Below are 11,437 nucleotides of genomic sequence, written 5' to 3'. Positions count from 1 at the left end.
CCTCCAGAACTGCCGTCAGGCTTGTACATCACACTTCCATTTGATTTGACGTTTCTGGAGGTTCTTCCATCCTTCTACGCTTGATCTCTCCTTCAGCTTTTCCATCTTCTCATCAGGATCTTTGGCTTTGCTCAGACGTTGTAGTGGGCCATACTTCAAGCCAGGTACATGTATGATGCACACTGGCTCTGGATCACTGGGGATACGTTTCCGTTTGGGTTGAGATGTCAAAGCTGTCTTCGAGTTGTTCCCGGCTGTATAAGATGTTGGTCTCAGTCACAACAGTTCAACCTCAAAAGACACATAATCATGGTGATGACATTGTTACAAGGTGGGACATTTCCATATATATTAACTTGGGTATTCTGTAAGAGAATCTTAAGTATGTAATTGGAATATAATTTATTTCTGTGAATGCATGGTCCCTGTTCATTTCAAGCCATTCATATACAATTTGGACGATTCGCATTTGGACATTTTCTGTAAATTGGAAACTTAAGTAGCTAAGTTATGTATGAATTAAATGTTAGTAAGTGAATTCGTCTTTTACCTTCGGTGGTGCCCCCTGCAAATTCACCTTAACTAGTAGCTGTACTAAAGAATCTGAAACTCAACTTGAAATGGCAAAATTTGTCAAAATATCAAGTCTGCGTCCAAGAAATTGATTTGTATATTTGCTGAAATAAATAACATTTACATTATGATCAGGTTTTTTTGCACAGCTTTATGGTTGCCATCTGGAATATGTTACACACAGGTCCATTTTATTCAAAGTTCTGAAATCGACTCGAGTGTTATTATACTGTGAACCTCTTATATGCATACAAAAGTGAGTGATATCAGAGTTGTCAAGAAGTATTCTGTATGATTGTCCAAAAGTAGATCAATGATCAGCCTACATCAAATAATGGTGTTTATATATGGTTTCCTATGGTATATAACACATCGAGGTCGGTGAATAACACACAAGATGACAAGCAAAATCCTGAGCATACATCAAGCGTTGTTCCAATGTAGCTAAGCCTAGAATGCAATATTAGGTATCCTACTCTGATATTATAAGAGTAAATTTGTTCCAAATTGTTCAAAAGATTTTCACCTGGTAACATCACATGTTAAGAAGTACTTCAAGAGATGTACTGGAACATGTGTTAGAAGAGTATAGTGGAATCAGGCACACGTACCTAGAACATATACCGGATTAAAGGTTTCTGCGAGAAGAATTTGGTTTTGTCGGGATATATGACGTTCGATTTGCCATGGGTTGGTCCATATTTACTCAATACCAATTATTGATACCTCATTGGAGAGGTACTTCTTTATGGCTTCCAGTGGTATATCATTCTTGAGGATCAGTGGATCACTAGTGAGATGACAATCCAAAACGTAATCATACCCCCAAGTGATAGACGGCAAAACCGGGCGAAAACGCAATATAGGGTACTATACTTTGAAAGGCTGTAACAAGAAGTTCGTCCCAACTTTTTTCTTGTTAACATTCAAAATCATGTTTAGTATGTTTATGGGCTTTAAAAAAATTTAGTGGGGTTTGGATGTGTGGGGGTGGGGTTGGTGGGGGGTGGGGTGGGGGGGTGCTCGTGGGTCATACCTAGCCCACGGCCTAGGTCAGTTTAAAAAGTGGGACAGGGTAATAGATTTGTACAGTCAGCCACAGTCAGTATATTGTTCAGACAAGACATGGACTGACATTGTTTAAGCTTTTCACTCTGGTTGGCGTAAGTTTTTGCATTTATTTTTTTCGTGTAGTATTGTATATATTGTGGATAGAATTTTAAGTTATGTATATATGCATATATTGATCGTAATGACGAGAAGCCACTTTGTAAAAACAACAACCCACGATCAAAGTATAAACATTTCCACACAGTGAAATGTAAATAGGTGTACTGACGCATTAGTGTATGTATTGTAAGGTGTTGACAGGTACCTAAGTGACTGTAGTCGCTGATGTTATATTGCAGTGTCACGGTCATACTTGTAATAGAGTAAGGAGGAAAGGTGTACACGTTGTAGCAGAGAAGTATCCACATATCAGTATGAGCGTCACACAGCATACCTCTGCGGGAGTACACAACGTGGGATGGACACTGATGTGACATCCATGTAAACAGGTACCCTCAACTCAGGGAATGGGGATAGGGAATCCATCGCTTGGGTATGAGGATCACCCAATCACTACACACAGGAAGTGTCCTCTTGTTGACTGTAATAGTACAGTGACATCAGGACTTCTGGAAGTTTATGTATATAGCTAATGTACAAGAGATAGTGGAGTCGCGTTATTGTTTTTGTGTATATATACTCTTAAAAAAACCCAACTTGACATAGATGTAAAACCACTTTTTGCCAAATATCTAAAATAATTGCATTAAATGAGAACCAAATAAGTCAAACAGAAAGATTATGTGTCTATAATTCGCGAAAACACATGCAAAGCACATAAACGTAGCGTTTGAGAATCAATTTTACAGCTTCATCCAAACGCAACCGCCTGTAAAAAACGTGCAGCACAGGATCCTGCATTTAGGCATGCAGGCCCCCCTGCTGAATGGGTATAAAAATCCATATCAACGGCTGTTCATACAGTCCTTATAACGGCAGTAGAGGCGGTGACAGAATGCCAAGACTGAATGCAGCTCAACGGAACAACGCCATTGGGAGATTACAAGCTGGAGCAACTCAGCAAGAAGTGGCCAGGCACTTTGGCGTATCCAGACAGACAATCTCCGCACTGTGGACCCGATACAACAACACCAACAGAGTTGACGACAGACCAGGGTCAGGAAGACCAAGGGTGACAACCCAAGCACAAGATCGATATATCCGGCTGCGACACCTCCGAAACCGCACTACCACAGCCACGTCTACAACCACACAGATCCCTGGGGTACGCAGAATATCATATCAAACGGTACGCAACGGACTGAGGGAGGCTGGACTTTTTGCACGAAGACCTGTTCGACGTCATATATTGAACCCACGTCATCTGGCGGACCGTTTGCTTTGGTGCCAACAGAGGGTTAGATGGCCACGTGCAAGGTGGAGAAATGTACTGTTTACTGACGAGTCCCGTTTCCTACTCAGACGTGCTGATGGGCGCGCACGTGTCTACAGACGTCGGGGTGAACGTTACGCCCCAAACTGTGTGCAGCAGGTTGTCCCATTTGGCGGCGGAAGTGTCATGGTATGGGCCGGAATTCATCACGGTGGTAGGACGCCTCTCGTGCATGTGGCAGGTGCATTGACAGGTGTGCGTTACAGAGACTTGATCATACAGCCTTACGTTCTTTGGCGGACAGTTCCAGAAGGACAACGCTCGACCGCATATCGCACGTGTTTGTCAGGACTTCTTACAGCACAACAACATCCAGACATTACCTTGGCCAGCCCGGTCACCAGATTTGTCCCCGATTGAGCATCTGTGGGACGAGTTGGATCGATGCGTTCGCAGAAGGAATCCACCGCCCCAAACACTTCCGGCGCTTCTTGATGCACTTCAACATGAATGGCAGCACATCCAACAGCGTGTTATGTACATCCATGCTGTCATTAAATCATTGTGTGTATTAGTTATGTTATGATTAGGACATCAGCATTATGACATTAACTTTTTTTTACTACTACTACTACTGCTGCTACTGTAAGAGGTAGCAGTAGTAGTAGTAGTAGTAGTAGTAGTAGTAGTAGTAGTAGTAGCATCGCGTTAGGATTGTTAGAAGTAGACCAAGTCCTTGAAATCGAAATTAGAAACATGGTCGCATCCTGGAATCTGAAATTGATATTGAAATAGTATGCCTTTTTACTATTACACACCCATCTCTATCTATATACCCAGTCAGTTCCCTGGTGCCATCTCCCCAACCTTCACGCACATACCACGAGCACATCCTACCACGAGCACATCCTACCACGAGCACATCCTACCACGAGCACATCTTACCACGAGCACATCCTACTACGAGCACATCCTACCACGAGCACATCTTACCACGAGCACATCCTACTACGAGCACATCTCCTTTATTGCAAAAACATTGGACCGATACCCAGACAATTTTTGTCTTGTTGAAGAATCCATAACATGATTGTGGCAGTGTTATATTTACTAGTATGTGTATTTTCTGTATTTGACATGAGTGTACATAGTCTATTGAAATAATGCATTGACTTTTGATGGTGCTTTAAATGTAAGAAGCCCGCACAAAAACATGTTTGTACAGCGCTGCCTACAGCAGAATCCAGTTAAGTAAATGGACCTCATTGTGGAGATTCTATCAGTTTTATGTTTAAAGCTTAGCTTCAACTATTATTGTGGGCTCCATTATGTTTTGGGCATGTTTCTTAAAGTAAGCCTACGCCTGACTAGTCTTGTAAATGCCCAGCATTCAGCAGCTTCATCTGCACTGACCGTAACTGTCCTTTGACTGTGCGATCCTCTCTACAGGCTGGTGTGCATTGCTTATATGTTTGTAAGTATTTGTGTTTTCAGCTGTATCGGTGTTGAATACCTATCAAAAAACTCCAATGATCAAATAGTTTCGGCCGCTTTAATGAGGTCTGTAATTGTACTCACACGCAAAAGAAACGCAAGTGGTTTTAAGCAAATAGGTAACAAACACGGAACCATAAATTGATACGAGTTTTAGCATGTAGTCATGGTGTTATCAATATTTTTGGTTGCATTTTGGAAGCCCCGAGTAAAAACGCAACATAAAAAACGAATCGCCAAAACGCACCATTTCAATGAATATGTGGGTATCATGCACCCATTTCTCGCGAAATCGAAAAATGCATTGTCACGAACTGTAGTGGGTATAAAACTCTGGCCGATTCTTGGACCTACCACTTCTTGGTCAACTATGCCACGCATAACTCAAATTCAGAGAAACCAGGCTATCGGACGTTTGGAAGCTAGATGTTGCCCGTCATTTCAACGTTAACATAACCAGACCAGGAAAGCGAGAATGCTCCAAAGTAACGTTTAAATGTGGTGATATTACATTGAAGTACACGCAGTCCTACAAATACCTTGGCCTCTGGTTCCATGAACATTTGGACTTCAAGACAGCGTCAACCAGTTGGCAAAATCGGCAGGCAGAGCTCTGAGTGCACTTTTCACCAAGTTTTGTGATGCAGGTGGAATGGCCTATGAGGTATTTACTGCCCTCTATAATTCTTTGATTCAGCCTATTCTGACGTATGGGGCAGGTATTTGGGGACTCTATGAACACAAATGCCTTAACACAATCCAAAACAGAGCGTGTCGCTTTTTCCTTGGAGCCAGTTGTAAAACTTCGAACATCGCTACGAGAGGAGATATGGGTTGGACCTCTTGTGTAACCAAACAGCGTCTTGAGGTCTTCAGATTGTGGATGACAGTAGGAATTATGCACGAATCCAGACTACCTAACAAGATACATAAGTGGTCACTCAACCGGAAGAGATCCTGGGAACACCGAGTTCAGAAGCTGAGTAAAGCCTTGGGACTTGAGCAATACTTAACCGCAGTTAATTTAAAATCCACTGTACAACTTATTCGCAAGCAGCTGAACATTCAGGATGAACAGAAGTGGTTTACTGACCTATGGGACGATAAAGGAATTTTAATGTTATAATGGATTATAGGGGATTAAGAGACACAGATCACTTAATCGCTTGGATAGATAGATCTTCGTTATTTCCTCCATTTCATGAAGAGTACAAGGTATACAGTGAAAGGACAACATCTATAGTATAAATGTGCACACACACATACATATATATATTACATATATGTCAGAAGTAGTTCATATATATATGTATCGTATTGATTATTTGTGTTATTAGATGGACAATTAGCATGTGTTATTTACAAATGTACACTTGTTTACAATACATACATTGTTTAGTATAAGCAGCTTCGGATGACTTCATCCCACTTTTTTACTGCACCACCAATATTTATCATGCTCTCTGCCCATACATTGTAGTCTAATTCTACTTCAAGTTGTTCAGGTAACCCGCCAAGCAAAAAAGTCAGAAAGGTGTCATCGTCTGCCCAGATTCTCACAAATATTTTGACATCAAGCAAATCAATGATTTTATCAAATATGATATTTCTTTCTTCTAAATTCTTTTGACATGACATGAAAACGTGTTTCACTATATCATTCGCAACTGTTCCACAAATACATTCCTTTGATTCTATTGGCATTGAACCTAAGCGAACTAGTCTAGCTAAGGAAGTAAAATATTCTGGTCTATCGAGAGCAAGTTTCCATAATCTATGTTCTCGTCCAGATCGTATTGTTAGATATCTTGACAGAGGTATAGTCTGTGTCATTAAAGTGAACCCTCCTCTGAGGGTGAACTCGGTTCAATTAGTGTCTTACTGTTATTTGATGTTTTCTCGTGTACATTATTGGTACAGTGCCAAGGTGGACAGAACTTAGTTTTCAACGGACACAGATTCCGAATTAAGAACAGAAGAAACACCACCATACATTGGCGTTTCTGCAGGAAGGACTGTCGGGCGACAGGAGAGACGTGTGGAACTATTTTGGGACCCTGGGTACCAGGACAACCAATCACTTAGAAGGCTGGCTCTCCAAGCTGAAGAAATCGGGCCCAAGTCATCCAAACGTCTTTAAATTAATTGAAATTATCAAGAATGAACAATTACGTTCAGAGACATTATTGAGGCAAATTCATGCCGGAGGACAACTGCCATCAAAGAGAAGGAAATATCTCCGAATTGACGACAACATCCTGATAGAGAAGGACAACTTGTTTCCTGGCAGAATGAATATGCTGACGCTGGGGCTGAATATGTTGGATTGTGAACTGAATATTTCTGCTGTAAAGGGAATTTGAAATGTATATTTATTTATGCAATCTATCAATATGAAATATATGAAATTTTATTAAATAAATGCTTCTGTAAAGTGAATGTACTGTTGAAATGTATATGAAATTTTATGAATCTGACAGATAGTAATTTTCTCTATATAGACATGCAACAGACTATAGGTAATCCCCTATTGTTACCCACTTAACCACGGCTGACTACACCTGTACCCTATAACAATAGGTGAGGACACAGTGAGGTGTTCCCCACCACACCTCGACAAGATCGGCAGATTACCCGTCAACACCAGCGACATCCGTTCCTAACTGCAAGTGAAAGTGCTCGACAGACCATAGGAACACATAATCGACACATTAGCCGGGACACTGTGATCCGACGTCTCCGTTCAAACAACCTCAGATGTCGCCGACCAGCACGTCGTCCTGTTCTCCAACCACGGCATCGACAAGCACGACTTCAGTGGGCACAGGGTCATCACATTTGGCGTCATCTTAAGTGGAGGCGTGTCATCTTCTCTGATGAAAGTCGCTTTTGTGTCTCCCATGCAGATGGAAGAGTCAGAATTTGGCGGCGTCGAGGTGATCGTTTCGCTGACAGAAACGTTGTGGAAAGGGATCCATGGGTAGGACCTAGCGTCATGATATGGGCAGGGATTGGACTTAATGCGAGACTTGGACCCATGTGCTTTCTGAATGTTGGTCAATGTCGGGGACTGCTCAGCGGTATATCGACCAAGTGATCAGACCCCACGTTGTTCCATGTTTTGCACAACATCAAAAACACATTTTCCAGCAGGACAACGCTCGTCTCCACGTTGGCAGAGCTACCATGGTCTTTCTGCAACAACACAACATCCGTGTTCTACCGTGGCCAGCCCTCAACCCTGATCTGAACCCCATCGAACACTTGTGGGATTAGGTTCAAAGGCGTCTGCACAATGTGCGCCCAGTCCCCACAACTGCCGATGAACTACGCACAGCTGCTCTAGATGTGTGCAGGAGGATCCCTAGGGCCTTCACAAATCGACTGATCCACTCAATGTACAGGAGATGTGTGGCAGTGATCAATGCTAATGGTGGTCACACCAGGTATTGACTGACATTTTGGGTATTGACCCGAAACTGTGTAAGCCCTTAACATTTAAAAAAAACCAATAAAGTCATCTGCCTTTTAATCCATTAAACTGTCTTCAGTCAAATTTTGTTAATCTTGCCCTATTAGTATTTCTTGTCTTTACTGTTGAAAATAAATAACATGGATACTGCATACTCGACTTGCGTTTCTTTTGCGTGTGAATATAGTTTCCAGCACAATATACCGTCACTCTCTCTATATATCCTTGATTTGGGAATGAATGCATATTTACTTACCATGTTAGTTCCCAGCTACTTATCTAACCTTCTCTGTCGTTATGAGTATCACGTACTGATTGTTTGCTACGCCACCCAGTTGTGCCTGCGATGGTATGTTTGTATTTGTACTTTGTTTTTGTGTAACTCGGCAATATTCCAATTGTATGGCGGCGGTCTGCAAATAATCGAGTCTGGACTAGATAAGCAAGTGATTGACATCATGAGTATCAATCTACGCAATTGAGTGAGTGAGTGAGTTGGGTTTAACGCCGCTTTTAACATTATTCCGGTTATATCACGGCGTGTCAGCTTAATGTGGGAATAAAGCCTGAAGTGATGCAGGTCTCAGACGTTTACCACTTCGGTGAAACCCACGAGCACGGGTATGGTGCTGACAAGCCTGGAAACATAATTGGGGCGAACCGGGATTCGAACCCTCAATCATAGGTTTCTGGCGTGCCCAAGGGACGCAACTCTGCACAGCGAATCGCGGCGCCTTAGACGACTGGGCCACCCGTGCCCCATTCTACGCACCTGAGATAGGATGATATGACGAGCCTGACCACCCGATCCCGACAAGCCTCTTAAGACAAACATGGGTTGCTGAAGATCTATTCTAACCTGGACCTCCACAGTGTGCATTTGTATTCAGAAGCATTACTAAACCTTAAATACTGTAAGGTCAGTAGCTGTTACATCCAATTCCCACCCCAGTTTCATACACAGGGTACGGTAGTATTTCTGTATATCAATTTAATTATGTATATCATTGTACATGCATGCTGATAATGCATTGTAGATGTTGTTTGTTTGTTGTTTAACGCCGGACTCTGCAATATTCCAGCTATATGACGGCGGTCTGCAAATAATCGAGACCGAACCAGTAGAGTACGTAACTATATCCTTTAATGTACTGAGTTCTACGTCACTATGAAATATTTGTTTCAGGATATTTGTTCTTTGTTCTTCGCACGTAAAAGCTCATTACCCTGCAGCCAGTGCCTGATTTATAGCATTGAGTTTTCTGTCCATTTTGACACTAATGTGATTGACAAGGTTCAGGAATAACATGCTTGCTTTCACAAGTACCAAGTTGTCCGACTCCCCATTGTTCTCGGTGCCATAGGTTTGGTACCTCCCAATCTGTTGACTGACATTGGGAGAGTACCCGGGTTTGCTGCCAGGAATACATCCCATCTGACAATCTGGGTAATGCAGAAGGCTGCAGTTTTGGGGAGTCTTCACATTCTCCGAAAAGTTCTGAGTGGCTTTGACTAGGCAGCGCTTCCCATTCGCTGTTTGGCTGCGTGTAGAGGGGGCAAGGGCCCTGAGCTGGTGATAAGCCTAACCAGCCTGATTGTGCCAGGATCTACCAAACCCTCTTTGCAGCATTTATACTACTACTACTACTACTACTACTACTACTACTACTACTACCCATTCACTGTTGGGTGAACAGAGGCACATTTTGAACAAAGTCTGCTGTGATGACACCACATGTACCTCAGTGTGGGGCAGGACCGAAGCCCTGAACATTTGCAGAAGTTAAGCTGTAAACACGGTCACCCATCGTTTTACACAAAATTGTTCCACTGAATTGTATATATCTACCCAAAGCCATAATATTAAACCAGTACTCGGTCCTGTAATGCTCGTCTTTGGCATTTCCATTTGATTTCAATGTCTATATGTACCCTACTTTCTCCCGGACTGTACCGACGCTTGTAGCGGGTTAAACACGTCCCATTACAGAGTAATGGTGTTCCTCACTTGTACCGTGCATAGAGTGTGCTCTCCTGATACTCCCCAGAACTTCCCGACGGGAAGCACACAGCATTCACTGACTTGATTCAGTGTTACTTCTCGCGGTCACAAATCCTCACTGCACTCTGTGTAAATAACATGCAAGATTTAAATTTACAAGCTGAAGGCTTCAAACGGAGACCATCAACACCTAGGGAATTATCCGACAGTGCTTTCTTTGTACGCCAATTAAACACAATTTAAGATGCCAAGTGAATGTAAACACACGCTCTCATTGATTTGTGAGTATAATCCCCTTAACCATGCCTGTTAATCTTACTGTTGAATAGTATTGGTTGATTCCTAGAATTAATTATTTGGACAGCATTATAGCGTGTTGTTAAGCTTGGTATGTTTCTGCAATTTGGTTGGTTAAGTCAGAATGACTAGATGTTGAATCCGACTAAAGGAACCTGTTACATTGAAAGAACTTTAGTGGACGGTATTGTTTTTGTGTGTCGATGGAACGACAATGCTCTGTGAGTGATCTTAACGTTATTGTAGGCACAGTCACATTCTGTAGATACCCACTGATATAACACAGCTCATGGCTCTGAAAGTGATCTAATACAGAAGAAGAAGAAGAAGAAAAGACATTTTATTGTTGTCTCACCAACCGTAGTGGCCTCTATGAGAGACAATGAAACACATATATTACAATACTAGTAAGACATCAAGGGTTACAAGTCCCGTGACAACATGACAAAGCCATGTATACATATCACAGCCTACCACTTAAAAGGAGTCACACCGAACGTGGCGTCGCTACAAGGTACACTAAGTAATTACAAACTACAGCCGAAAGCGCTTGAAATTTGAATCTATGCGTAATACACCTTAAATCAGTGCTATCTGTGCCTTTCTAGCGCGAACTCTCCACGTGCAGCTCACATTCTACCGCGCAGCCTATGTGTTCTAATTTAGTACATTGCCAAGGCGTTGTTTTGTGGAACATTAAATGAACAACCCGAGGACCAAACGGGAGGAAATGATTACTTGGTGCATAACGACTTGTCTGCACAACTGTGTTTTCACACCGGGAATACTGCCGTAACACGTGAAGCCGCGAGATCCATTTTCACCAAGCAGCGCGTGACACGACGTTTAATCTTTGTTACGAGGACAAGACTTGCAGTGTTTTTAAAGTTCGAAGGGATAATTTTATCCCAACTAGCTTGATACGCTTTACATGAAATGTGCATTAGTGGACGTTAAATTTAGTAAAAGGTAAACATTCTTAAATTTGATTTACGTTACAATGACACGGCTTATTTAACAACGTTAACATTCCTTGTGTTTTCTTTTCCGTTCCATGTAGTAGAGAGTCTGTGCTATATACAGCAGGGAAGGGATACACTTAGACATGAATGTATCCTGTGAACTCACGTGGAAGCTCTAGATAATTTAGTCTCCA

The sequence above is a fragment of the Haliotis cracherodii genome, unplaced genomic scaffold (assembly GCF_022045235.1).
Source record: "Haliotis cracherodii isolate W230 unplaced genomic scaffold, xgHalCrac1.p SCAF_9, whole genome shotgun sequence".
Classification (NCBI taxonomy): domain Eukaryota; kingdom Metazoa; phylum Mollusca; class Gastropoda; order Lepetellida; family Haliotidae; genus Haliotis; species Haliotis cracherodii.
Note: the sequence above shows the minus strand (reverse complement) of the source record.